The 27248-nt window shown below is 51.9% G+C and overlaps 1 protein-coding gene and 1 pseudogene across 1 annotated transcript in view; both read left to right on the top strand.

Moving 5' to 3' along the window:
* ERC2 (ELKS/RAB6-interacting/CAST family member 2) overlaps positions 1-27248 on the top strand; it is a 763082-nt gene that overhangs the window by 64002 nt on the left and 671832 nt on the right. The window lies entirely within an intron of this gene.
* Positions 21626-23739, top strand: LOC142448542 (sodium channel modifier 1-like; annotated as a pseudogene).

Below are 27248 nucleotides of genomic sequence, written 5' to 3' on the forward strand. Positions count from 1 at the left end.
GGTCTGAGCAAGGGGTAGGATGGAGTTGCCATTCATTGATAGGGGTGTGACAGAGTAGATTTGGAGGGTGAAATTAGGGAGGTAATGTTGGCCATCTATAGCTTGAAACGTCGCATCCACATCTAGTGGAGATGACACGTTAGTTGGCCCTCTGGTCTGGAATGGAGAGGAGAGAACCAGGCAAGATTATAGATGTGGGCAGCATCGACAGCAAGACTCAGTGGGGTCATCAAAAGGATGGATACACATAGAGACAAGGAGATGCCAAAGACTGGGCCCTGGGATATCTCACAGTAAAGAGACTGAGTAGATGAGGTGGGATGGAAAGAGAAGTGTTTCATCCAGGAGGGAATCATCAATGGATTAGGCAATATGAGGACAGATCAATGTTATGGGTTGAACTGTGTTCCCCTCCCCCCAAAATTGTGTCCAAGACTTACTTACCCCTGCTATGTACACATATGACCTCATTGGGAACTCGGAACACTGCAGGCACAGTGAGCTATCGTGATATTACTGCAGTGGGTCCGCATTTCTTTGTGACTGGGGTCCTTAAAGGAAGAGGAGAGACAGGCAGGCACAGAGGAAGGTGAGCAGGACAACAGGGAAGCAGAGGTTTGAGTTACCCTGCTACAACCCGAGGGAGGACAGAGAAAACCGTAAGCTCAGGCAGCTTCCTCAAGCTGGTTTTCTGTAAAGGGACATGGAAGAAAATGGGCCCATCCCATGGGTAGAAGAGGAAGTGAGGGTCAAGGGAGGGTGATTCTGAGATGAGGGCGACCTCACTGCTGACCAGTGGGAACATGGGCATTGCTGGAGTGGGAGGAGGGAACAGGGGCTGGGATCTAGTACACCAGAGGAGGGGTCGGTGGACAATAGGGACAGACAAGTGTCTGGGTTCATGGCGAGTCTGTGAGTTGATGAGATGGCGCAGGCCACAGTACTGCCCTTGCTGGGGGAGGTGGGGAGGAAGACCACTTGCTGAAGGAAGATTTGAGAAAGAAAGTGTGAAGTGTTTGTCCAAGAGAGCCGGAAGGTGAGCTGATGAAGGTATGGAAAGGAATCACTCTCATAACGGCAGAGGTTCTTGGTCGTGAAGGCCTAGGGCCCCGGAGGACACCCTTAAGGGAAGCTGAGAGCTGAGAAATGGAGAGAGGTGGGCCTAGCAGAGAAGGCACCAAGCTGTGGAGAGATCCGAGTCGCACAGAAAGACCAGAATGACCGTGTGGGTAAACATTTCCTTTCTTTCCTAGTTGCCCCTTTTTCACCACCACCACCCCATTTCTTTGTTTTTCATGTTCTTGGCCGCATCTTTGTGATATTAAGAACCGGCTACTTCTTTGTTACTGGCCAACACATTTTTTTGGTTAGTAAATTAGCAAATTAGCATGAATACGAAAGTAGTGTGACTGCAAAGACTCTCCTGAGACTTGGTTGGCACAGGATGAAGTCATCCACCAAATCACACCACACCATAAACACATTAAATGACAAGGTAGTCATTTTATTTTTCCTTTAAGAAAAAATGAAGAAACCCCCCCACAAACACCACTGGGATTCTGGCTGGTTTTGAGAGGAGGGAGCAGGTTTGATGGTGCAGTGGGCTACACACTGGACTGCTGACCACAGAGTCAGTGGTTCAAACCACCAGCAGCTCCTTGGGGGAAAGAGGAGGCTTTTTCTGCTCCCGTAAAGAGGTGCAGCCTCGGACACCCACAGAGGCAGCTCTACTCTGTCCTGTAGGCTCCCTCAATGTGGTCAGGATGGACTAAGGGCAGTAAGTTTGCTTTTTCTTGGTGGAGGTGGGTGGGGTGGGGGGGAGTGTGAGATTCTAGAGTTTTCCCGGTCATACGCAAAACTCTCAGTCCTCCAAAAGCATCTCCTTATTCGTCGGATGTGTGCAGTTAACCTTCCCTGGTTTTCGCCTTGGGGACTGACGGTTGAGAGTGGAGGCACAGGCCAGCCATTTTCTTCTCTTCTCTGGTTGTCCTAGTTTCCTGGCGGTTTCTCAGGGCTTGTAGGTGTAAATTGGCCTAGTTTGGTAGTCAATTACTGTTTAAAATAATTTTGAATTGTTTAACAAGGCAGATTATAAGTAATTTTCACATATTAAAATAGGACAAAATAATTAGCTTCTGTTTCCCATGCGGTTAGACTTTCAAGAACAAATCTTGTAACTTTCACAGCAGTTGAACTTCAATTTGAATTGACGTTTGCAAGGATCAGTCAGTCACACCGCATCTTCCTATCAAGGGTGGTATGCTGAAGCCGTGTCTTCTCCCAAACACGTGTCTGTGCCTGTTAATTGCCGCTGGCTGGACTTCTGTATATGAACACTTGGGAACTGAGGACTCATTTTCTGAAAGTACGTATTCCGCCTTTAAACCCTCATGTGTTCACTGATGCCATGCTTCCTTCGCGGATGGCAATGACCGGTGAGAACGCGGTCGTCAGGGAGCGGGAGGAAGAGGACGAGGCACAGAGGGGACTGTGGCACAGGGAGGAACCCCGGGGGTGCAGTGGTTAACACTCGGTCACCGCCCCAAAGGTTGGCAATGTGAACCATCAGCCAACCGGGGAAGAAAGACCAGGCTGCCATCTCCCGCCAAGCTGTGCCGGCTCCGAAGTCCTTCTGGGCAGCTCCACTCTGTCTGGCGCGAGACTCCTCCCAGAGTTGCTGGGAGTCTGAATCGTCCATTCGAGAACTTCTCCGTGAGGGCCCCATCGCTTCTGTTCCACGATTCCTTCTGGCCTCCTGGGCGTGGGGGTGGGGGTGGGGGTGGGGGAGGGGGGAACAGTACAACCTGCTTCACCATCAGACTAAACCTGGCTTTCCGTCCAAGCTCCCATCGGACGCTCGGCTGCCTCATTTGGAGTGAGGTGAACCAAGTGCTTCTCTGCTGCTTCAGCGCTGTGAGGACGCGACGGGAGGAGTAGGTGGTTGTTGTGGTTGTGGTTGTTGTGGGATGGCGTCCAGCAGTCCCAGCTCACAGCAACCCGGTGCGCTGCAGCACGAGAGGCTGCCCAGCCCCGCGCCATCCTCACAGATTGTGGTGAAGCTTGAGCCCTCGGTGCCGCCACTGGGCCAATCCCTTGCCGAGGGCCGGCCTCTGTTTCACTGCCCCTCTCTTCTACCGAGCATAATAGCCTTTTCCAGGGATGCCCCTCTTGACGATCTCACCGAAGTCCATCGGACAAAATCTTACCTTCCGTGCTTCCAAGGAGCATTCTGGATGTGTCTGTTCCCAAGAGTTGCCATCTCTTCTGGAATTCCATCATATATTCAATACGTTCTCTAACATCATAAGTCTTCTTCTTCAGTCTTTCTTACCCGGTTTCCCCATTTCACATGCCTAGGAAGTGAGTGGAAAGACTACAGCTTGGATCAGGCGCGCCTCAGTCCTCAAAAGGACACCCTGCCTCTTCAACACAACACACCGCCCAATACAAGGCGCCATCGATCCCTGGACTGCTGCTTCCCTGAGCACTAGTGGCAGACCCAAGCAAGTCTGTGACCACGTCCACCTGTCTCCGTTCATCCTGGGTTGTCTGTTGATCCAGCTGGGAGGCTTTCGGTTTTCTTTACACCGAGTTGCCATTCAGATTGAGGCCTGCAGTCCTCAATCTTCACCAGTGAGAGGTTCTCTACTGGGGATGGTTTTGTCTGCTCGCAGATGTTCAGCAGAGTCGAGAGATGTTTTGTCTTCGGTTGTCACACCTATGGGGGTGGAGGACTGTTACTGACGCATGCCACCTGAATAAACACTGCGGTCATTGTTGACACCCAAACTCATAGCTACTTGCCCGTTATCGTTTCCTCTTGGACAGGTTTCTCACCTCTTCCTTATCCCGCAGCTGACATTCTCTGTCTCCAGGATAAACTTCCAGCCTTTTCAAACAGTTTGCTGAACCTTTTCTGATCTGTACACACCTGGTGGATGCATCTTTCTTGTGTCTCCTCCCAGAAGCCCCTTAGCTTCCTGCGCTTTCTGCTGGAGAGCGAGTGCGCTGGATAGCGGTGCATGTTCTGAAGCCTCTGTTGGGAGCCCTGGAGCCAATTCTCACCCACCAGATCCTGGGTGGCATTATAAAACTGCTCCACGGGGCTCCCTGGTCTGTAGACTTCATGGGACAAGACTGTCAGTTCCCCCCCACGGAGACACCGAGTGGGCTCAAACCGCCCACCTTTGGGGGAGCAGCTCAGCACTTAATCAGTCAGACATGGCGGGAATCCACGCACCATCGCCCGTTGAAGGAATGACTTCTGACAGTTTAAGGGATGGGCCTCGACCTCCCTGTCCAGTGGGGATTCGTGGTGTGCCTTCTTGGGGACTGTCCTGCACACTGAATTAAGCCCCAGCGTGCTCTTGACTCAGTGCTGGGCCTGAGGAAGGTGCTTGGTCCTCTACCTGGGTGAGCGGATAGAAGTGACACCAGGTTGTTTGGATTTTAATCTTTATGTGCTCAGCTTTGGTCAGAATTCAGGAGCAATGAGCTCTTTGGATAAGTATGAACCACCAGGAAAAGCCACTCCTGGGTCATCAGGTGGGAGCAGCGGGGTGGGAACTTGCTCTGTCCGTATCTGTAGCAATGAGCCACGCTTGGTTACTGAGCACTTGACGTAAGGGCTGTCCCCAGCAAGATATGCTGTTTGTCAGACACACCACGTTGGAGAGAGTAAAAAAAGGGGTGAAACATTTCTCTGATCTTTCATAGTGCTTTCTTGTCAGGATGATGTTCTGCGGGGATCTAGTGGGTCGAATGAAGTAGATTATTACAATGGGTTTCACCTCTGGGCAATTTTAAAAAGAACAGCTACATTACACGTGTGACATTGCGTAGGTGGCCCTCATTTTATTCCTGCTGGACAGTGTCAGGCTCTGCTCACACAGGCAGGTCTGACAGAGGCTAAGAGCCCCGCAGTAGCCGTCCTTTCCTGGAACAGGCTCTGGCTCACGGAAATGAAATCATGACAAAGCCGGAATGGGGTCTGCCTCTGGGCTTGATGCGCCTGGCTCATTTGGTGACGTTCTAAATCTGGGGCCACAGGGATGACTTTGAGCTCTCTTTGGAATTTGAAATCACATGGAAGAACTGTTTCCTATCTATCTGCATCTAGAGGACATCTGAGGGACTGGTCTCAGGCGGCTTCCTTTGTTTCGGAACTAGAGGTTAGTGAGCTGCTGGGAGGACGTCTTCTCTCTGCTGGTCCGTGATCTGGCCCAGGGAATAGAGATAAGGATCACACACACACACACACACACACACACTCCCCTTCCACACCACATACTGCATTTGGGGGGTCTCTTATGATGACTGAATACCCCAGTGCATGTAAAAGTTGGTTAGAATCAATCTCTCGGCATGATCCCAAGATTCCCTGGTGGTTATTTTAAAATACAATATGTTTTCCCATTTGATAACCTTTTCTGGCACCTAACATGTGAGGTGATCGATTCCACTTAAAGCTAAAAATCAATGGTGACTGCATGCATGATACTGCTCTGCAGGTATCAATCTGTTCCTTCACACACATTCGAAAGTCTCCACCAGAGGCTTCAGCATTGAGGTTGTTGGTTGACCAGTCGGCCAGGGAGACGATAATTATTGCAAACAAAGCCTTGGTATTTGCAGAGTGGTGGCAGTGTGTTAGTTCAGGTAACTAGAGAAACAAATCCATAGAACTCGCATGTGACTAAGAGACAGTTTTATGTAAAGGATAATTGTACATTAAGAAAGTATCCCAACCCAGTCCAGTCCAAGCCCATAAGTCCAATATTAGCCCATATGTCTGATACCAATCTATGAAGTCCTCTTCAGACTCATGAAACACATGCAATGATGCCCAATGTATGGTTCACAGGCCAGTGGACAGGAAGTCTTCGGATCCAGTGGAGGTAGAAGAATCTCAGTGCCGGCAAGGGTCTCCATGTGGTCCCTCCAGCTCCAGAGGTTTGCATCAGGGTTGGTCCATGTGGCTTCTCCTCAGGGATGTCTCTCAGCAGAGAGAGAGACTGTTCTCGCCTCTGGGAAGGAAATCCCAGAGTTCCCAGAATTCTCAAGAGAAGGCCATGCCCACACAGAGGCCTCATTAGTTATATCCTGATTGACAGGCCAGACTCCACCCCTTCATTCCTAATCCTCTCAAATTGACACCAAATTATGTAACGACCACAGGTAGCAACCTCAGGAGTACAAGATTGTCCACATAATCTGCCCAGATTCAAGGAAAACATAGAAAATGCTGTGTTAGGGTAAGGTCCGATATTTATTTTTCTCAACAGCGTAGACCTTTTCCAGGAGCCTTGGTGTGGTGCAGTGGTGACCTGTTGGGCTATGGTCCTCTAGGTCACCAATTTGAAACCACTACCTGCTCTGCTGGAGAAAGATGAGCTTTCTTCTAGAAAGAGTTACAGTCGCAGGAACTCACAGGCACAGTTCTACCCTGTCTTATTAGGTCACTGTGAGTTGGCAGTGATTGTGTTTAGGTTTTTTAATAAACATTTTGGAAAATGCAGACATGCTGATCAAGGAAATAACCAGGCTCATCATTGGCGGCCGTCTAGTGGTCTTCATCCTTTATGTTTTGATGCATTTCACCCTGGTCCTTTTCCCTGTTTTCTGCTCCGAAGGTGGGAGTGTACTTCACTCGCTGGGAGTTACAGTTTGAATTCTTACCAAGTCGCAGGCTCTGTGTTAGACACTGAGATCGGAGTGGGGGCAGGGAAACATGGGCCTGCCATGCCTATGGGAGAAACTGACTGAGAACTATGCTAAGGGATTTTTGGTGGGGAACACGGGTGCTATAGCAATGCTGGGGAGCCCTGGCGGTATAGTGGGTGACATGTGGGGCTGCTGACAAGGTTAGCAGCTCGAAACCCCCCAGCCGCTCTGCGGGAGAATGATGAGGCTGTATACGCCTGCAGAGTTCCTGAGAAGAGTGACAGGCTTGGACACCCACGAGGCGGTTCTCAGTCCTGCAGAGCCGCTGTCAGTCAGCATTGTCCCGATGGCCGTGAGTTTCGTTTGGGGTTTTGTTGGCAGCAGTAAAGAACTGGTATTATCATGCCCACACCTTGCAATTCTCAGCCATTGAGTTGGGCCCAGTCATGGTGACCCATGCCCAATGGGATGGGACTGTTGTGACCCATCGGCTTCCCATTGGCTGATTTTCAGAGGTCTATCACCGGTCTTCATTCCTCATCTGTGAGTCTGGAAGCTCTGCGGAGTCTCTTTTGTAGCATAGCAACCTAGAAACCTCGCCTGCCGGGTGGATGTGGCTGTGCCTGCCATGTGTGGCTTAGGGTCAAATCCAGGCCGTCTCCACGGAGGACAGTGATTCTGCCACGGAACCACGGCAGGGAGGACCCAGTTGATCTGGTTCCTTTTGAATTGTACTTTAGAAGCCACCTCCTGTTCTGTTGTGATGTCTTCCTCTACTGCAATCTTCTGCCAGTTCTTACACTGGTTCTACGACACATCTCCCCTATTGGGCCCACTCCTCCACCCAGCTTGTGGCCGTGAGAGGCGACTTGGCTCTTCTGCTCATTTGGTGAAAATGGAGCTCATGTGAGGTTCCATATCACCTGGCTGGAATCCACTCAGCCTCCCCCAGGAGGATGACTTCCAGGGGTACCATCACCGTGGCGCTGCCACAGCCCCTGCATCTCGGCACGAAATACCCAGGATCTGTTTCTCTTATGAGAAACAAGAGGAATGGGAAACAGTTAGATGTGTACTTTTGGGCCACCTCGCTTGACATCGACATTAGTTATTGATTGCTGCATGATCAATCTCCCCCAACTCAGAGACTTAACACAATGACATTTTATTATCTCACAGCTTCTGTGAGGCAGGAATCTGGGAGCCTCTTATCTGAGTTTCCGGCTGGGGAGTCTAACAGGTTATGATCAACATATCATCTGCAGCTCCAGCCTTCTGAGGCTTGGTTAAGGGAAGGTCCATTTCCAAGCTCCATTCTAGATTATTGGCAGAATTCACTTCCCCAGGGGCTATTGACCTGGTGTTGCCCTCAGTTCCTTGCCACTTGGTTCTCTCTTTGGGGTGGCTAAGGAACCCTGGTGGTACACTGGCTAAAGCACTTGGCTACTAGACACAGGCTGGCAGTTAAAACTCCAGCTGGTCCATGGGAGAAAGATGTGGCATACATGCACGATCCTGAGAATGAAAGCCCAGCCAAGTTGACACAGACTTTTGGAGTATACGATTCAATCCATAACAGCTACCAACCGAATGGTTGACAGTTCAAGCCCAACAATGGTGATGCAGGTTCAAGACCATCTGGCAATCTGCCTCGGTAAGATTCCAGCCTTGGAAACTCTTGGGCAGTTCTACCTTGGCACATGGGGTGGTTATGAGTTGAAATTGTCAATAGCTATTATGCCTCGATTCAAACTGCGCTGTCTTGCTACTTACCAGTGTCATGACCTTGGGCACACGTTGCTTCAGTTCCCTGAGCTTTAGTTTCTTTATCTGTTAATGGAATAATGACGGAGCCCATTTTACAGATGGAGGGGAAGAATACTGTAAGTAAAATGGCATGCTTATCATCCTTAACCCCAAGCCTGATGGATCCCTGGGAAGTATTAGCTATGTTTATTGTTTGGAAAGAAATATGGATGGCCCCTTTGCTGTTTCCCCTTCACACCAGGTGGGAACTTGACTGAGGGTGTGATGACAGACAACACTGGGGAGCAATTCTGCTCCCCAAACTGGACAACAAACTGGGCCCCAAGGGCCAATGGTCTTTCACTGCCTGCTTTTGTCCAGCCCAAAGCTAAGATGGATTTTACATTTATTTATGAACGGTAAGAAGAGCACATTAGAATTAGTTGACACTCCGATGGTCATGTCCAGAGACTCGTAGCTGTTGGTTGAATAGGACTCCCAGTGACCGCATAGGACAGAATAATACTGTGCTGTGGGGATTCCAGGGCTGTGGATCTTCATGAAGCATCTTTCTTCTGTGGACACACTGGGCGACCCAAGCCCAGGGCCAGCTCAGCTCTCAGCCACTCTGCCACCAGGCCTCCTTCTGTGTCTGTACATAAAGCATTATCGAGACCAGCTGCACTCTCTGGTCTGGTTGACGTTCCTTTCATGCTCCAGTGGAAGAATGAGCAGTTCTGAGGGTCAGCGACCAACCCTCGAAGACTGAAATACTCACTCCGTAGACCTGTGACGGAAAGAGCGCCAAATCCTGCCTCAGACTCTGTGCTGCTCTCTGCCTCAGTCCACAAGTTGAGAGGAGATGGGTGGTGGCATGTAGAAACCACAACGTTCTTCAACTAGTCAGACATTGACTTAGAAGTATGCACTAACTGTATGGAGATGTTCTAGACTATCGGTGTCCTTTATTCAAATACAAGAAGTAACACGTCTTAAGACCTGCTAAATGATTTTCAGATTTCCCTCCCCCTCTGCTTTATAGAAATTGATGATAAAAATATCAACTTCTTGAATTGACTTCTACAGTAGCACTCAATTATTAATGTGATTTGTAGATGCCTTCTGTTAATGACATCCTAGCTTTCATATAAGTTTAGTGGATCATATGAATGAAAATGTATCAGTTCAATTCTCATTCACATTGCTGAAAAATGCTGATGAAATGCTGGGATGGCACATAAAGTAGACTCTTACCACATGTGCAGTTACTCAGTAGCTCCCATCCCAAATGATTTGGAAGACAATTGCTGACTCAAAGTTCGTTTTTAAAACATGGTAAATTGAAACATTAAAAGGAGCTTATACATCGCATCAGAATGCAGCACATGAAGCTCATCAGAAGTTGACATAATATAATAGCTGGCTGGCTGTGGATTCGAATTTAATTTTCAGTTGCATAATAGGATTGCTCTCCTTTGCTTGGCCCTTGGTACTTGTTTTTCTTCCCGTTTAGTGCCCACATCCAAGTTGCTTGTGTTCAGGGCCAGTCAAGAAGGCTTCTACCCAGCATGGTGTGTAGGACAGGTGCAGGGTCATCGACTCCAGTGGAGCTTAGCAGGCTAGCGCTGGGCTCTAGCCTCTCCTCCGCCATGTGGCCTCCTACCAGGTTTCTCAGCTTCCGTTTTCTCATCTGCACAATAGGTTCATCAATGGACTCAGCAGCATCAGGCTGTTGACGGTTCACAGAGAACACACCTGGGAAGTAACTGGAATAGTGACCGAGAAGGGTCGGGGGACTTATTTGATAGACTGTGATCATGAGGATCCTTAGCAATATCACCTCAGGTTTCAGATGTCCATCCACCAGTGGGAATGTGAGTGTACACTGGGCCCCATGACCTGGAGTCATGCCGTAGCCTGCAGCTTTTGGGGCTCAGATGTTGAGAGTGCCTCTCATCTGGGGCATCTCTCTGCATCAGAAGCCTCGTGTGTGTGTATCTGTGTCTATGCATATATGTGTGTGTATGTATGCATGTGTGTAAGTGTGTATATGTGTGTCTATATACATGTGTCTGTGTGTGTATGCGCGCGTGAGTGTGTGTGTGGTCGGGTTAGTATGGAAAGATGTGAAGGTGACCCAGAGGAGAATAAACCATTCACCTGCGAGTGTGTTGTACTGTGGTCACTTGCATATCACTTGGTACTGGGAGCAAGACCAGTATTTCGAACATCAGCAGGCTCACTCATGGTGGCCCTGTTTCAGTGGAGCTTCCAGACAAATGTACCAGGAAGAAAAGCCTGACGTTCATTTCTGAAACATAGCCAAGGACAGCCTGTGGACCACCACAGATAACAGCATGTGGGACATGGCCCTGGCTCAGAAGGTCCGCATGGCACATGAGAGGCTCAGCACAGCTGTGACATGAGAGCGTGGAGGGGAGGGAGGAAGGGCCAGGAAGCCCTTGGACCTGCTGCACTTGGGGAGGCCAGGACTGGGGCTGGCTCACGGCAACTTACAGCCACACGGGCATGGAGAGCACGCTACAGAAACAAGCCAGGAGTGCGGTGCAAAGGCTTCGCTGTGAATGAAAGGAGGCTCTGGGGTGCGCTGCTTGGGGGGGGGCTGAGGAAGGTGGGGTCTGTTAACTAGAGGAAGGAAGGCAGTGTCTTGTGGGCTGGACTTGGGGGCGTCTCTGATTGCTTCTGCATTGGAAGAGGGTATGGAGCCTGAAGGCCCGTCATTTCGACGGAGCCTAGCTGTTGAGGGCAGTGCGGAGGTGGAGATGCTGAGAGACGCGGGAAGGAGCTCCCGGCAGGCACGGCCTTGTATTCAGACACAGGCTCGAGCCCAGTTCCTTGGAGATTCCCAGCTGCTGCAGGGGGACCATCGCTTGTCTCTCCTCGACCACTTTCTCCGCTCGTGAGGGCTTGGGGGACGTTTCTTGTCGAGAGCTGATGCTACACACGTCAGTCTTTGCAGCCAATCTCTGTTTGAACTCACCACCTCAAAGTTGCAGCCTGAAAGCAGACATGTATGTTTATTTTTTCCTTTGAATAAAGTCCTGGCTTTGTAGCCTGAAAGTAGCCACGTATGCTATGCGGTGGTGTTTTGTTTCTCCTTAAATCAGGTCCTGGCTGTGCTGCAATAAAGCCTTTTTATGGACACTGAAGTTTTAATGTCCTATGTTTTCATGTACCAAAAATACTCTTTTTTTTAATTTTCCCAACTGCTTTAAAGTGTACAAGCCAGCCTTCGTTTGTGGGGCAAAGGAAAACAGGCAGTGTGGTCGCCGTGGACTGATTTCCTGTCCCAGAAGGGGATGATCCGAACACCGCGTGAGTGTCATGTGGCAACACTACGCACCCAGATGATGCCGGTGGGTGTTAGGCCGAGGCCCTGGGTGCCGGACATTGTTCTGACCCCTCCCCACATTCATCTCACAGGAGGAAGATGAGAAGCCCCACCAGCCGCCCTCAGCCCCACCCTGATTCAGAATGAGCACGTGGGTCAGTGCTGGACTGTGCTCATTGGGTTTACTTTGAACGGCTGAGCATTTTTCAGAAAAGGTCACCAGGGTTTGCTTCTGAAGTGCCTCTAGGTAGATTTGAACTGCCAACCTTTTAATTAGTGGTCGAGTGTATAACCATTTGTGCCACCCCCGTGCCTTCTAATGACATTGTTAACCTTCCTCATGACTGTTATGTGATAGGGACCATTTATTATGCCCATTGCCCAGATGAGGAAACAGAGGCTCAAGAACAGTGGTTCTCAACCTTCCTAATGCCTTGACCCTTTAATACAGTTCCTCATGTGGTAAAGAACCCCAACCATAAAATTGTTTTCGTTGCTACTTCAGAACTGTCATTTTGCAACTGTTATGAATCAGGTGACCCCCGTGAAAGGGTCGTCCGAGACCCACTGGTTCAGAACCACTGCTCTAGGTCATGGGGTTGGGGCCATCGGGCCGCCTCAGGCCTGCAAAGTCATCAATCCCGGCTCACATCACACACCTCCCCAAGGAGAGGCCAGCCCGGCCATCCTGTTAGGAGTGACTTAATTACACGTTTGACCAGCCTGGCCCTTGAATGACGTTACAAATATTCAGTGGTCCCCCCATCCCAGCTCTGGGAAGTGCTTGGTAAGATTAGGAAGCTCTGCCGTGGGGTCTGTGGCCACTGAGATGTACACAGACACCCTGCAGTGACACTGGACACAGAGCAGGCGTGCACCCTCTCCACGGGAGAGAGAGTGTCAGGTCTGTGTCTTCTGGAAGGTTCCAAAGTCTTTACGATGCCTCAGCGAGTTACAGTGGGGGTGCAGCCCAAGCTGCTGTGAGGACTTGGGGGACATGAAGGAAACCCAAATGAAAAGAAAAGCTGGCATTGCATTTGGCTACAGGCAGCCCATCCCAGCGCCCCAGGCGCACCCTGCTGTTTCTCCCACACATTCATTGATTGTCCATGTATCATGTCACTCGACTGCTTCCTTTACCAGCCTCTGGTGAGCCTGTTTCCTCATTAGGCAGGGGCTGCGCAGGACAAAGGGGGCTGAGTTTTCAACCCCCACCCTCCGGCAGCAGCCCCCAACAAGTTTGCGTTTTCTTGGCCGGGCGGGGAGGGAATCGCGCAGATCTTCCTGTTCTCTCTCTCTAAGCATGAGGGCCTCTGTTTGGCGGTCAGCACTCGCATGGACATGCGGGAGGAGGCCCAGGGCTCCGTGATGTTGGCACTCGCATCCTCAGACTGGGGGTGTGCGTGGAATGGACGCGCAGGCGCAGATTCCTGGCCCCGTGTCAGAGGCGCCCTCCAATTGGGTCTTGACGAAACCAGGGGCTCTGTGCTCTATGCCCCTGTCCCTCGGGGTGAGTCCTAGGCAGACAGCCTGCAGACTCTAGCTTGGGCTCCAGATTGGAGGGCTGATTTGCAGTCCTGACCCACTTGACTTTTTTAATCATCATCCCGAGAGATAAGGTGCCATTCTACCTGAAGTGAAGCAGAAGTCACCCTCTAGTTGCACACGTTGCAACACAGAGAACATGACTGTGGGGCGAGGGCAGGGAGGGTGTGGATTGGCTTTGACCCTAGAAAGAAAGAGACCGAGGCTCCTGGTGACGGCCTTGGGACTTGGCTCCTCCTTGCTGGAAGATGTGCACGCCTGACTTGGATTTCTTCCTTACTTTGGGTAAAGGCCTGCTTCGCTCTTCTTTCTGGTGTTCCACACCTTTGCTGCCAGGGGCGGCAGCCCCCAGCCCCGTGAGATTAATTGATTTGAAAACAAGGGTTTAAATGGCAGGTGTGCGTTTTGGGGTGCTGTGCAGAGGTGCCCTCCTGGTGGGTTGGTTACATGTTGGGCTGCAATCCTCATGGTCAGCAGTTCAAAACCATGAGCAGATCAGAGGAAGGGGTTTTCTCCTCCTGTCAGCAGTGTCCATCTCTGGAGCCCATAGGGGTCACCATGAGCCAGCTGGTCTGGACAGCAGCGAGGGCACGGGCGGCTCAAGGGGAGCTTCCACACCCCTGTGTCTACTCTCAGACAACGGCCGTTCCTGTGCACCAGCGTTCTCTTCTCCCGGAGGAAGGAGGCCAGGTTCGAGCGCATGCTGTTCCTGCTCTCTGGTCTCCTTGTCTCTTTGTCTGTTTAAGTATCAGCCCCACAAACACATGTCCTTCTTGATCTCTGTATGTAAAACTATCACGCAGCAATGATGTCCGTGCACTGCACTCTAGTCAGCGACTGTCGCTTTCCACGTGTGGCTGGCTGTTCTCAAAGTCCGCTGCGACCGTGCCATTGTCCTCTCCCCGAGGACTCTGGGCTCCCAGGAGCCAGCATCCTTCTCCCGGCCAGTCTGCCAATGGCTGGGCAGATTTCTGAGCATTCCAGAAAGCTCAGGCTCAACACCCCCAACACAGACTGCACTGCAAAACAGGAGGAGCCTCCTCCCAGCTGTCGACAGCACTTCCCAAGCAAGGCCCCCTCTGCTGAGGGAGGCGGATGGCATCTGCCAGGAAGAGCCCCCGTGTCTCTTCTGAAGAGGCCTGTGCCTAATTGTCCCTGCATCTTCATGAGAGACAAAGCAACCCGTCACCCAAGTGGACCCGCTGACCCAACGGGAGCAGCTGTGAGAGTGGATCTGAAAGGAGGGTGGGCTCTCCACCCACCCAGTGCCCACATCAGTGATTCAATGATTCCAAAACCAGGGGGCTCTCCTTCCTAGCATCTGTGCCCTTGTGAATTCCTGACTTCTAAACCCACGCGAGGAGTTTGGATCCACAAGTGGAGGGGACAGGGTAGGTGGGTGGGCTGACAGGCTCTAGGAGGGGCAGCACCTGGGAGTGGAAGATGGGAGACCTGGTTCCATCATTCTCTCTCCCTCCCGCTCCTGTCAACTCACTGGGTGAGACTAGGCTGGGGGTGCTCGTTTCTGAACGTGTGGAACGGGAGCTGGACAGGAAGGTTGCTGAGACCCCCACCTTGACTACATGTTCACTGGGCCAGTGGGTGTTTCTCCTCGGCCCCCTCTTGTCGGGTGGGCCAGGGTCTTTCCTCCCGCTCAACAGGAGGTTGTGTCGGATGCTAGCTGTGTCCCTGGGAATTCTCCTGAGCCCTGCAGATGCAGATGGAGGCTTGGCTGCTTGCTCTGCCTGTCTGACTGGAGCCGATGTGGAGCTCGCTACTGAGATGCAGCTGTCTTTGCATCCTGAGCCTGCTGTGACAAATGACCTCTGCGGTGGCCGCGGCGGCATCCTCCCGGTTCTGGAGACCAGGGCTCCAATGCCGGCTCTTGGCCAGTGTTCTGCATGCCTCTCTTGATTTCTGGTGGCTGATGACAGCCGTGGCGTCCCTTGCTTGTAGACAGATCCTTCCTTCCATGCTGCCTTCCCCCGTGTGTGCTAAAGCCCACTTTACTCTGCCGAGTCTTCTCTTTGACACAACCCCACTCAAAACGGGCCGGGATCCATGCTGTTTGTGATGGATTGAAATGTGTTGTCCTGAAAGGGGTGTGCGGATCCTCCCATGCCGGCGGTGTGGACGCCATCTGGGAATAGCATCTCTTTGTCCTGTATTGGTGTAGGGGCGCCTCAAGCCAGTCTCTTCTGAGATGTGAAACAGCAGAACTAGCAATGTGCCGAGAGGAGCACAGGACACATTCCTCCTGGTCGCCAGCCACCTGCTCCCTGCCCAGACATGGGGCTCCCAGCCCGGACCGGGGGCTCCCAGCCTCCCAAACTGTGAGGGAATGCGTTCCTATTTGTCAAAGGCACCCCCGTGGGGCCTGGCTCTGCTGGCAGCGCTGAGGAACTCAGGCTATTCCAGGATGGCTCCCTTAGCTTACTGCTCACACCTGAAGAGAGAAAACCATTTCCCCACAGGAGGTGCCACCACTAGGGCTAGGCCGTGAGTGCATCTTTTGGGGGAACACAATGCAATCCACCACTAGGACTTTCTGCAAGAAACCGTAATTCCTGAGTCATGACATGCAGCCAGCACCCTGGTACACGTCGCAGGCTCCCTCCCGTGCAAGGAAGCTACGCTGTTATTGCAGGACTGAGTTCTGTTTGGGGGCAGAACGGGTCACAGGGCGTGGCCGGACCCCATATGAGGTGTGATCTATGGAGTCACTCTCATAGGGCACCTGCTCTGTGGATAGCGGGATGCACCCATCCCTGCTGTGGTTTGCAGCGTCTCAGTCTGGTTGACCGTGGTCCACCCTTGCTGCTGGTGTTGGTTTACTTGCCGACATCTCTGCCTGCGCCCCATGGTTCTGAGACTTCCCGCGGTGGTGTCTGCCTGTCTGGGTCGGTTTCACTTTCTTATTCCAATGAGCTCAGTTCCCCTGAGCACATACTGAGATGGAGTCCTGACCTGGAGCTCTCTAGAGAAGATCATGTGCTAGGCTGCCTCACTTCCGCTCTCCCAAGTCTCTCTCCCTTTTTTCTTAACTGGCGTAGCTACCACATGCACTATTGACTCACTCTGTCTTCTCCATTCCGGGTCCTGAGTAGCGAAGATCCTAAGCAGCTCTTATTTCTCTTCTGCACTGCACTTATTTAATCGAACCCTCTCTTCCCGGGCATCCACACTCCTCCCTGGGGGTTTGCATCAGACTTGACATTGTTAGGATGACCCAACCCTTGAATGTGCCCTGGATTTATCCTGCTGTCCTTGTCCACATCTTCTCTTGTCTGTCTAGTGAGGCCCCTCTAGGCTCCCAGCAGGACCATGAAATGCTCAGAGTTGTCTCCTGGTCCTGCCTATAGCCCTTCTCCATCGCCTTCACCACTCAGCCCTATACCTTCCATCTCCCTGCCTCCAGCTCAGGCCAGCTTTCACAGCGCCGTGCCTATGTGTGCAGGACTCCCTCCAGACCCGGGGGCCCCTCTCCCACTGTCCAGGACCTCACTTTTGTGTGGCTTTCTTCACCATGCTGAGTTCCTTCAGTGCAGCTTCTGGGACTTGCTGTCCTTGAGCCTGCAAAGCAGGTTTGCTCACACAGGAACATCCTTGCTGACATCTGTCCTTTCTGCCCTGTAATAGACTGGGAATGTTCTTGAGTAGGTAGAGGCAAACTTTGTTTCCATAGACCACCCCCTGCCCCCAAGCCCTGTCACAGAACCCGGGAAGTCAAACACTACTGTCTAGTTGACTCTGACCGTAGTGACCCTACAGGACAATAGGACTCCCTTGTGAGTTCCCGAGACTGCCACTTTGTGTGGGCACAGAAAGCCTCCTTGTTTTCCCGAGGATCAGTCAGTGGTTTCATACTGTTGACCTTGAGGTTTGCAGCCCCACAGGAAGCCCACTTCTCCGGGTTTCAGTCGGAAGTGTTTACGGGACCAGAGGAACGATGTCAATTCTAACTCTACTGTATCAGCCATGGCCTTGAACATGTCCCCTGCCTGTAAGAGCCCTTGTTTTGCTGATCCATCCAAATGGGGGAATAGAAACAAGTGCCTTGCGTTTGGTTATGACAATCAGAGCTCCGGACATGGAACCGCTAGCTCAGAATCTGGTGCACAGCAGGCCACAGTGTCTATTGCGTGAATGATCGTCTAATCGGAAGATGCTGCTGCCTGATTACTTTCTCTGAAATTCTTGTTTTCCTAGGTCTTTCTCTCTCCCTTTTATTCTCCCCCTCCATTTCTCATTTCCGGGCTGTGTATTCTCGGCGTGGCGAGCAGGTTCATTTGTGGGAGGGTGACAAAAAGGAGAAGGAGAAAGGAAATGAGAGGCCGCCTTCATCTGGATAACGGGATCCAATTTTAACTCGGCAGTTGCTCCATGACAGACGCCTTGGTCTTGTCAGCCACGCGTGGCATGGTGACGACGTGGCGGGTTTCAACAGAGGTGCCAGACTCTGCTCGTGCGCACACACGGAAACAAAGTCCCGACTGGCCGAGGTCCCTCTGATTCTCCCCAGCGTTTTGCTGTCCCCACGCACTCTGCTCTCACGGACACTCGGGTCTCCTTAGTGACCACAGCTCGCCATTAATAAGTCCACGAGGAATAGAGTTAGCAGTTTGGTTCGAGCTCAGCTGCTAACTGGAAGGTGTGTGGATCAGCCCCAGGCAGTGGCTCCGAGGAAGAAAGACCTGGTGACCCTCTCCTTTAGAGATGACAGCCCAGAAATCTCTTTGTGCGCCCTCCCGCCCTGCCTCGTGCATGGGCCAGTATGAGTTGAAACCAAGCATCTGCCACACACAGCTCTGAGTCTCTGCTGTTGATTCTTTACGGTCCCCCGAGCAGGGCCTTTAAAGCTTCATGTCCATGGTTTCATGTCAGCCTTACAGCCTCTGGGGCAGACACCACCACCCCTTATCACAGAGCCGAGCACAAGGACCCAAGGGGCAAGGGGCTGTCCACGCTCACAGGGAGGGGTGAGGGGCAGGGATGGGATGGGAGCCAAGGAACCAGGCGCCCACTCCATTGCCTCAGCAACCTGGATGAGGGGTATTCACTGCCCACTTGGCACAGACTTGCCTTGGGAAAGCAGGCTTCGATGGGCCAATCCACGGGTAGCCGTCCCAGGTCACCCGCAGAGAGCACATGAGATGATTGACCTGTGCTTTGCTCCATGAGCCATATCACACACTTGACTCCGGACTCAGAAGCAGTCCAGGAAGACTGTGACTGTGGATGACTCCAAGGTACCTGCGCCACACAGGGCCTTGTTTACCGTTGGCTGATCACCTGGGACGTTTGAGAGGCTACACAAGAAACGTACGGCAGAAACAGAAGCAAAGCAAGAGCCGGCACAGCCGATACTACACTCATGTGCAGGGAGGCGGGAGGGCGGAGCCGAGTGTTGGCTCTGGTCCCTCTATAAATATGACCTGGTTCACATGGGCACAGATGGTAGATGTGGTCCCAAGGTGAACTGAGTCGCCTGTGTCTTTGGACTGTGCATGGGGATAGTGGGGAAAAGATGTAGATTTGGCCGTGCATTTTGCCGCCCAAAAGTACTTAATAAAAAATTTAAAAATGATTATTTTTCCCTATTTAATCAAGCACCTCGTAGCTCGGTCACTCTTGTTCCTTGTTCTTGATCACTGAGGTTCCAGGCTATTCCAGCAAGGAGCCAACCGCCTGCTTCTGAAGCTGGGTTTGCTCCGTCAGCCCCGTCAGTCGCAGACTGACTCACAGGGGGAAGATGGATCTGGTCCTTCCCCCCATTTCTCTGCGCAGCCACCGTGGGGATATTTGCAGAATGAAGGCAGACGTCTTCTGATTAAGGAGGCGGGGTCCTTGGGACTGTGGAGTTTGATGTGGCAGGGTGGCAGCCCTCAGGAAGGGAGTGGGTGTGACCCATGAGGCCCTTGATGTGGGCGTGGTTTACTTTTCTTTCATCACATGGCAAGGGGCGGGATCTTGGACATCCCAGACCGTCCATCTCCCTGACTGCGGTGCCTCACAACAGTGTCCCCAGGGAGTCTAAAGTCTGAAGTTAGGTCTCTGGAAATGGCCTTGGGTCTTCAGTCACCCAGCATCCACTCAGCCTGTTTCCAGATGACGGGAGGGGCTGCCTGTGCTCCTGTCTGCACGAAAGCCCTGTGGGCGGCGGTGTGATGCCTTGGGGAAACACACAGAGTGTGGCTTCTAACAAAACGTGGCCCTGCCAGCCTCCCTCGTTAACCTAGAGCTGTGCTCCCGGGGCCGTCACTGACAATGTCAGACAGGGCTCTCCAGAGAAGCAAAACCACAACACTTATGACTTTATATATATGTTTATAGATAGACAGCACAGAAATAAACAGCCAATTAGTCTAGAGAGCAGTACAAATGGCTCAGTGCAACTCACTTCCGTGAGACAGCTAATCACTGGCACTCCTTTAAGTCTTGAGAGCCGCTGGGTAGTCCTCTGTAGAGCAATTCAGGCTATCCAGCCACAGGCAGCAAACAGCACGGCAGGTCACCTACAGTCAGCCAGATGACATGGTCCCACAGTCCCCAGCTCAAGAGATGTATATTCCAGTAGCGTGATGAAGCAGGTCTTGAAGGAACCTTAAACCAGCGACATAATCCACAGGCTAGGTGTCCCACAGGTAGTGTAGCTCGCAAATTGAGGCTGAGAACCAGCTAAGGCAGCCGCACTGGTCCAATCATCAAAAAGCAAGAGACAAGAAGCCATTTATCTCTCTGCCCTTCAATTAATCCCACATGTGGTCATTGACCAGGTTGGCACAATAAACCTACCTGTCACACTGACCTTTCTTGGCCAGGACTTTCTTCTGAGGCATCTCTCTGTGGACTGTAGTCTTTACTTTTTCCCTTAGCAGCCAACTGCCTTAGCTTGTACCCTATTCACCCCCTCTCCGAGCACTCTTGGCTCCTATCAAGCCCCTCCTACAGGTTGCTGTGAATGTGGGCAGGACCTGAACTGGCTCTGCTGGAGGGGGGTAGCATTGTTAACGGGCTTGGAGGCCATGGACCCCGCCATGGGGAGATGTTTATGCAGTCCCCGAGGCTCGTGCTTTCATGTGGTTGGCTGAGCTGAGAAAGGCCATTTCTGTATTTGTGTCAGAGCGGACCTGTGGCCTAACGCGGGACCTTTCCGACTCCAGTTTACCGCTCAGGCTAATGGGGGCTTGAATCCTACCTGCTAACTAGCGGTATGAACTGAGGCAAGATGCTTTGCTTCTCTGAGCCTGCGTTTCTTCCCGTGTGAAATGAGGGTGGTGACATTTCCTGGCGGGAGAAAATTAAGTGGGTACGTTCTGCCAAGATACTTTGCTTCTCTGAACCTGGGTTTCCTCATCTGTAAAGTGGGGGTGGTAATATTCCCTGGCACAAGAGGATTAAGCCAGGTGACTTCTCTCGGGAGACCTGGGCGCAGTGCCTTGGGGAAGTGTGATCAGCGAGCAGCTGTTCTGATGCCAGGCTGCTGGCTCTTGGAGGCATTCAGGGAATTGGCGAGGCTGGGTGACTGGCATTGGTCAGGGTTGGCTCCTCGGAGGAAGGAGAGCCTGCTGTGGGCCCCGGAGTCATGGAAGTGTGTAGTGTCTGAGCTAGCTTTGTTCAGGAAGCTGACAGCAGCCCTGGGAATCTTCCAGCAAACTCAGACTCAAGGCCACGTGTGAGAGGAAACACTCAGCAGACAGAGAGAAGGCTAGTCATCCTGGGGGTGCACCAGTTAAGTGCCTAATGGCGCTCTAAATGTTTGGTGACTCTGACTCGCTAGCTGCTCCCGGGAGAAAGGTGTGCCGCTGTAAAGATGGCTGCCCTGGAGACCCACGGCCAGTTCTCTGGCCCGCAGGGTTGCGAGGGGTCAGAATTGATTTGGCAGCACGGGCTGGATTTCTAAGCTAACAGAAGCAGGTTGCCACGTCTTCATCCCACGGAGCCGCCGGCGGTGAGCATCCAGGGCACTTCCTTAAGGATGGCAGCCCAGGGAGCCCGGTCACCCGAGGTCGCTGTGAGTCAGAGTCGACTGCACAGCGCACCCCAGCGGGAAACACGTTCAAATTAGCCTGAGAAAATCTCATTTCAGAAGTTTCACTTGCCGTCTCCGACAAAACAACCTTGGTTGAATTACAATGGGACACGTAGTGGTGTGGGGGCTCCCGCTGGCTGGCTGGCTGGCTGGCCTGCCTCGCCGGGCTACAAAGACTCCTGGGCAGATTGTGCCAAGTGGCCACTGCTTTCCCCAGGAGCCTGAGTCTGCTCTGAGAGTGCTGGGACCCCGCAGGAGCTAATGGCCTTGCCTCCCTGCAGACCGAGATGGGGCTGCGGGGGAGCTGGGTGAGTCACCAGGCTGCTGTGTGCAGCCTCACTAATTGGGGCAATCAAGACTCTCCTAAGGAATGGCAGTGCTCATGTGGTCCCGTCAGTCCGATTCATCAGCCCCCCGTGGAAAGGACAGTGCTGGGACAGGCGGGGCCACATTGGGACCTTCACAGATGTGGGGGCGGGGGCCCAGAGGCTCGAGGTTATTTGGGGATTCAATGGACTTGTATTCTGTGTATCGGAGAGGGGAAGAAGAAACCGCCTGTATCCTCAGCTTGGGTCACAGGGGTGCGCACCTCCACAAGAGACGTTTCCCTGCTTGAAGATGCAACAGGAGCTCAAGGTTTAACTCAGTCTAAAATGTAACTAAATTCAAGCTCACTGCCACCAGCCCATCCTGAGCAGAAGGAAGGGTGTACCCCAAGGCCTCAGGGCTGTGACCCTTTGGAGGCGGGATGCCAGCCCTTTCTTCCTAGGTGCCTCGAGGTGGCTTTGAATGGTTTATAGCCAAGCACTTAATTCTCGTGCCGCTCCGGAGCCTGTCGCCGTTTGAGGATGGGTTTAAATTCATGTTTGCTGAAGACGAAACACTAGTACATTCTCCTTACTCTCCTTGCTGGTGCAAAAGAAAGATAGGCTACATTCATCCGTCAGCAAATAGGTCTGATGTGCTTTAGAACAAAATGATCTTCTCTCCCCGTGATCCACAATATTTTGTAAGGTTCGGTTCTGGTCATTCATCCGCTATGCACCAAACATTAAGATCAAAGGTACAGAGACTGGAGAAGTTGCTTAACTTCTGTAATCTGACACTGATCCAACATGCAAATCAAGATGCATTGGTAATTACTGGTGATCAAAATGCCAAAGGTGGAAACAGAGAAGACGTATGAATAAGTTGAAAAATATGAGCTTGATGATAGAAATGATGCTGGGAATTACATTATAGAACTTTGCAAGATAATGCCTCACTCATTGGAAATCCCGCCTTTTCAATGCCGCAACGCAATGACTACACGCGTGTCTCTTGCCGGAAGCCTTGCACTGGAATCAGGTCAATGTCATTTGTGCAAAGAGACATAGAGAAGCTCACCCTCATCAGCTAGCACATGGCCAGGGGCTGGGTTTGGAACTGACCATCCGTTGCTCATATGCAAGTTCAAGTTGAAAAAAATTAAAACAACTGAGTCAAAATATGACCCTAGTATATCTGTTCCAGATTGAGAGGTAATATCAAGAGTAGATTTGACACGTTGGCTACTAGGAAGATCCCACAGTTGTGAGGTGTCATCAAGGACATTGTCTTAGTCTGGGTACTTTGGAGAAACAAATCCACAGAAACTCATATGTATAAGAAAGAATTTTATATAAAAGCTAAGTGCGAATGTGCTCAAAGTAAGCGCCAGAGGAGAGGGTCTGGAGCAGCTTCAGCCGCCTCTGAAGATGATGAAGGAGCTGTGTGTGGTTGCTCTGAAAACAGCTCCAGGTGGTGCGGGGCGAGCGGGAGTCCGGCTACTAGAGCTCCTCCTGTGGTCCCTGGTCCCCTTTGGTCCTTAGTCCCTTTGACTCCTCGTCCCGTCGTTTCCTCTCCAGTTTTCCCTCCTGTCCCGCTAATCCCATCCAGACTTCTCCCCCTACCCCCTTCAGAAACGAATAGTCTGGGACTTGCTGGCCAGTTATATACTGGAGGATGAGGCACTGTTGCTCCGGGACGGACGGCTTGCAGCGTTTCTTTGGCAAGAAACAACCAGGCAAGGGGACGGAACAGCTTCCAAGATAGCAGAACGAACTGAGGGACAATACCAAAGCTGAGATCTGAAGCCCCTGGTCCCTCAGTCTCCACGACCCCTTTGCCACCCCCAGAGGTTGAACTCCAAAAGGAGAAGATCAGCAGGGAATCTGAGCCTGAAGAAGGTCCACAGGCCAAGAAGTCAGCAACCGCCCCAGCCCCCGCCCCCATCAGCCCCACACGGAGACGGGCCCTGGATCATTACCTCACCCTTCGAAGCTCTGGATGGCTCCCAGATGGACAAGGCTGATGGGTGAAAGATGAGAATGTTGAGTTTGACTCTGATGAGGAGGAACCCCCAGGCCTCCCCTTGGACTGATGCCATCCCTCCCCTTCAGTTCCCCAATAAACGACCACAGGCACTGGGAGCCCCCCCCCTCAAAAAAAAAGCTAAGTGCACATGAAGAAAACATCCCAACCCAGTGCTGCCCAAGCCCACAAGTCCAACATTAACCCATATGTCTGATGCAAATCCTCAAGGTCTTCCTTCCTCCATCTCACAAAACAGATGCAATGATGGCAACTGCAGGAGGAAAGCTGAGTGAGTGAATGTGTAAGCATCTCAGCACTGGCAGGGGTCTCCACACGGTGCTCCAGCACCCAGGCTGCATCGGGGTAGGTCTATGTGGCTTCTCCTTGGAGATGCACTGCAGGAAGTGAGCTTTGCCAGCTGAAGCAGGGAACTGGCTAAGGCAGCTGCACCCTGGTCTGACCATCACAAAGCAAGAGACCCCAGAGCTAGAAAGGCGAGGTCTGCCGAGCCATTTATCCCTCCTCCCTTCAATTAACTCCACATGTGTTTATTGGCCAGTGGCACAATAAACTAACTACCTCAGACATCATATAGAAGAATCTAGAAAGCAGTTAGACAGAATGTAAAAAGAGATCAAAATGGATGTCAGAAGAGACTTGGAGACTTACTCTTGAACCTAGAGTAGCTAACATGGAAGGAAGAAATGATGAAGTCACAGAGCTGGCCTGATTTCAGAGGAAGGCTCAAGAAGATTATCCTGAGATGCGCAAAGACCCACGTTGAGGAAACCGCCAGGGAAGAGCACACGTGGCACTGCTCAAGCTGAAAGACCTGGAAAACAGAGAGTCACATTGTGACATTGATGGGTTCTTCAGGCAGAAAACAACCCCGAAGGAGGCAGGAGGCATCTCGAGAAGGCAGAAGGAGCTCACAGGATCACTGTGCCCAAAGGAACTGGTGGGCATTCCATCGCTTCAGGACATTCGGCCATGAGCACGTGATCCAGAACTGTGGCCCTGAAGGAAGAGCGGTGCACAAGCTGTACTGGGTGAGGGCCCCGGCGGACAGCTGGTCCAGCACTTGATGGACGGCCAGTTGAGATATTTCAACTATGGATACAGCAGGGTTTTGATGAACGCTTGCTACGTGAACCAATGAGCGAGCGAGGGAACGGATGAATCCAATGCCAGTGGGCATCTGTACTTTCCTTCTCCAGGTGGCATGCTGCCACCTTCTCTGAAAAACCTCAAAATAGTCCCTGCCTTTCTGGGTGTGAACCTCCTTCCCCTTCACATCTGTTTCTTCCAGTGTGATTCTGCAGGATTTGGAAAGGAACATGTCATAAGGGGTCTTGTTTTCTGAGTTGTTAGTCTCTCTCTCTCTCTCTCTCTCTCTCTCTCTCTCTCTCTCTCTCTCTCTCTCTCTCTCTCTCTCTCTCTCTCTCTCTCTCTCCCCCTACCTGTCCTTTTTCTTTTGCAAAGTCATGATGTTTCATATCCTCAGCACAAATATAGTTTCCAGGGGAGGGTCTGTGGATGACGTGGTGTTGCCAAGAGTGGTCCTCACTGTGATGTTGCTGTGAACTCTGCTGCCACAGGCCCTGAGGGTGGGCAGGAGACCATCTAGGCATCCCCACCCTCCATTTCCAGCGTCGTCTAGTTAGAATGTGCAGTCTGCTTTTCTATATCTTATTCATCACCGGCAATGTGCACCACACGTAGTGTGGCAGCCTGCGCTTTGCTAACGTCCACAGGCTTATACGGCAAGTAGTGAGATATGACTACCTACGTGTGGAAAGGAAACCACCATAGTGATGGTCTAACTTGCCCTCTTAGTGATTTTCTGACTACAGACTCCATCTCCACACTCAGCAATAACCCAGGTGATGCTGACCCAGGTCCTGCAGTGTCACAGAATGCCCCACATCTCCCTGCCGGCACTGTCTGCTCACTGCAAGGTCGGAGGTTCCAACCCACAAGATGCTGCTCCACAGGAGTGAGGGGGAGGCTTCCTGGTCTCCTAAAGATGCGGCTATAAACCTCAGAAACATGAGAGACGGTCACTAGGAGTTTGACCCCAGTTCTTAGTCACCAGAGTACATGCTCAGGATCTGTGTATCTTTTCCTGGGCTTCTGCATCAAAATACTGACACACGGTGCCCATGTCCACGATCTGTCCTGGGAGAAAGATGTGACCTTGATGTTGTGTGCCAGGTGATAACGTGTGGGAGGCTCTCACTGCCACTGCCGTCGGGGCAGCTGGCGGACCAGAGGGAGGAGTGCTGACATGGGTCCTGGCTGCAGGGAGGCTGTGGTAGTTACGTAATCTGGTATCAACCTGTGAAAGGGTGGCGTCTAGCCTGTCAATTGGGTTGCAGCTTGATGACCTCATTTGGAGGTGCCAGGGAGAGAAATAGCTTGCTGGAGGCCAGATACAGACAGACTCTCTGCTTGTCTTCCTGTTGACAAGACACATGGAGCTATGCTAGAGACCTGGAGCTCAAGGAGCCACATGCAGACACCTGCCAGCTCTGAGATGCTTCTACCGCCACTGGATCCATAAGACGTTCCACTCAGTGGCCTGTGCTCTTCCTGAATTCAGCATCATTGCATGTCTTTCATGAGTCCAAAGAGGACTTTCTAGATTGGTGTCGGACATATGGGCTAACATCAGGCTTATGGACTAGGCTGGCTTATGGACTAGGCTGGCATATTTCTCAATATTCAACTGCTCTGGTATATAAAGCTCTTTCTTATACCTATATGAATCTCCCTCTATTTGTTTCTCTCATCTACCTAGACTAACACAGTGGCTTTGGAAGCAGGTGAGGAGATGTGGGTGAGGATGGAGTATACCAGGGTTTCCCTGCCTGCTGTTCCATCCACCTGAGCAGAAGACATTGCCTGGACTCCACCCCTTCTTCAGCCACCACCCACCTGCCTGCTAGACAGAGTCTGAGAGCCTCTTCCCAGGTCCATGTTCTCTGTCCAACCCACCTGGACCACCCCATAGCCCACTCCTGCGAGATTCTTGGCTTGAGGCCTTTTAAACCATTAAAAATGCACCGCCAAGGAGTTGATGCCAACTCACAGCGACCCTGTCAGAGTCCCTGAGAACCCTGTGAGGGAGGTGACTTTCCCACCGGAGAGCTGCTTCCCTGCACAGAGCAGGCCTTGTATCCACAGGAGGGTGCTGCCGGCAGATCTGAAGTGTAGGTGCCCTTCTTATAAGCCACAAAGACCAGCAAGGCTTGGATTTGTGCAGATAATGTTGAGAGAAGGCAGCAGCAGGCCAAAGATGGGGTTGGCTTCCTAACGGAGCCATGTGAGCAGAGCACCATCATGGGCTGGGGCTACCCTAAGTACAGAACTCCTGGTTTCCTCCCCCCACTAGCTCTGCCTTGTTGTCCTTCCCCGCAGGGCGGCCGTTGTTTAGAAAACAGCACTCCCTTGGCCTGTCACAATAGCTGCCGACGGTCTCTTCCATGGGGAAAGGCATGCTTTAAAACCTTGCGGTGTCTTCATCTGTGAGATGGGGCAGCGACCGCGGCTCTGTAGGCTTGTTCTAGGGAAGGA

Source organism: Tenrec ecaudatus, chromosome 5 (assembly GCF_050624435.1).
Source record: "Tenrec ecaudatus isolate mTenEca1 chromosome 5, mTenEca1.hap1, whole genome shotgun sequence".
Classification (NCBI taxonomy): domain Eukaryota; kingdom Metazoa; phylum Chordata; class Mammalia; order Afrosoricida; family Tenrecidae; genus Tenrec; species Tenrec ecaudatus.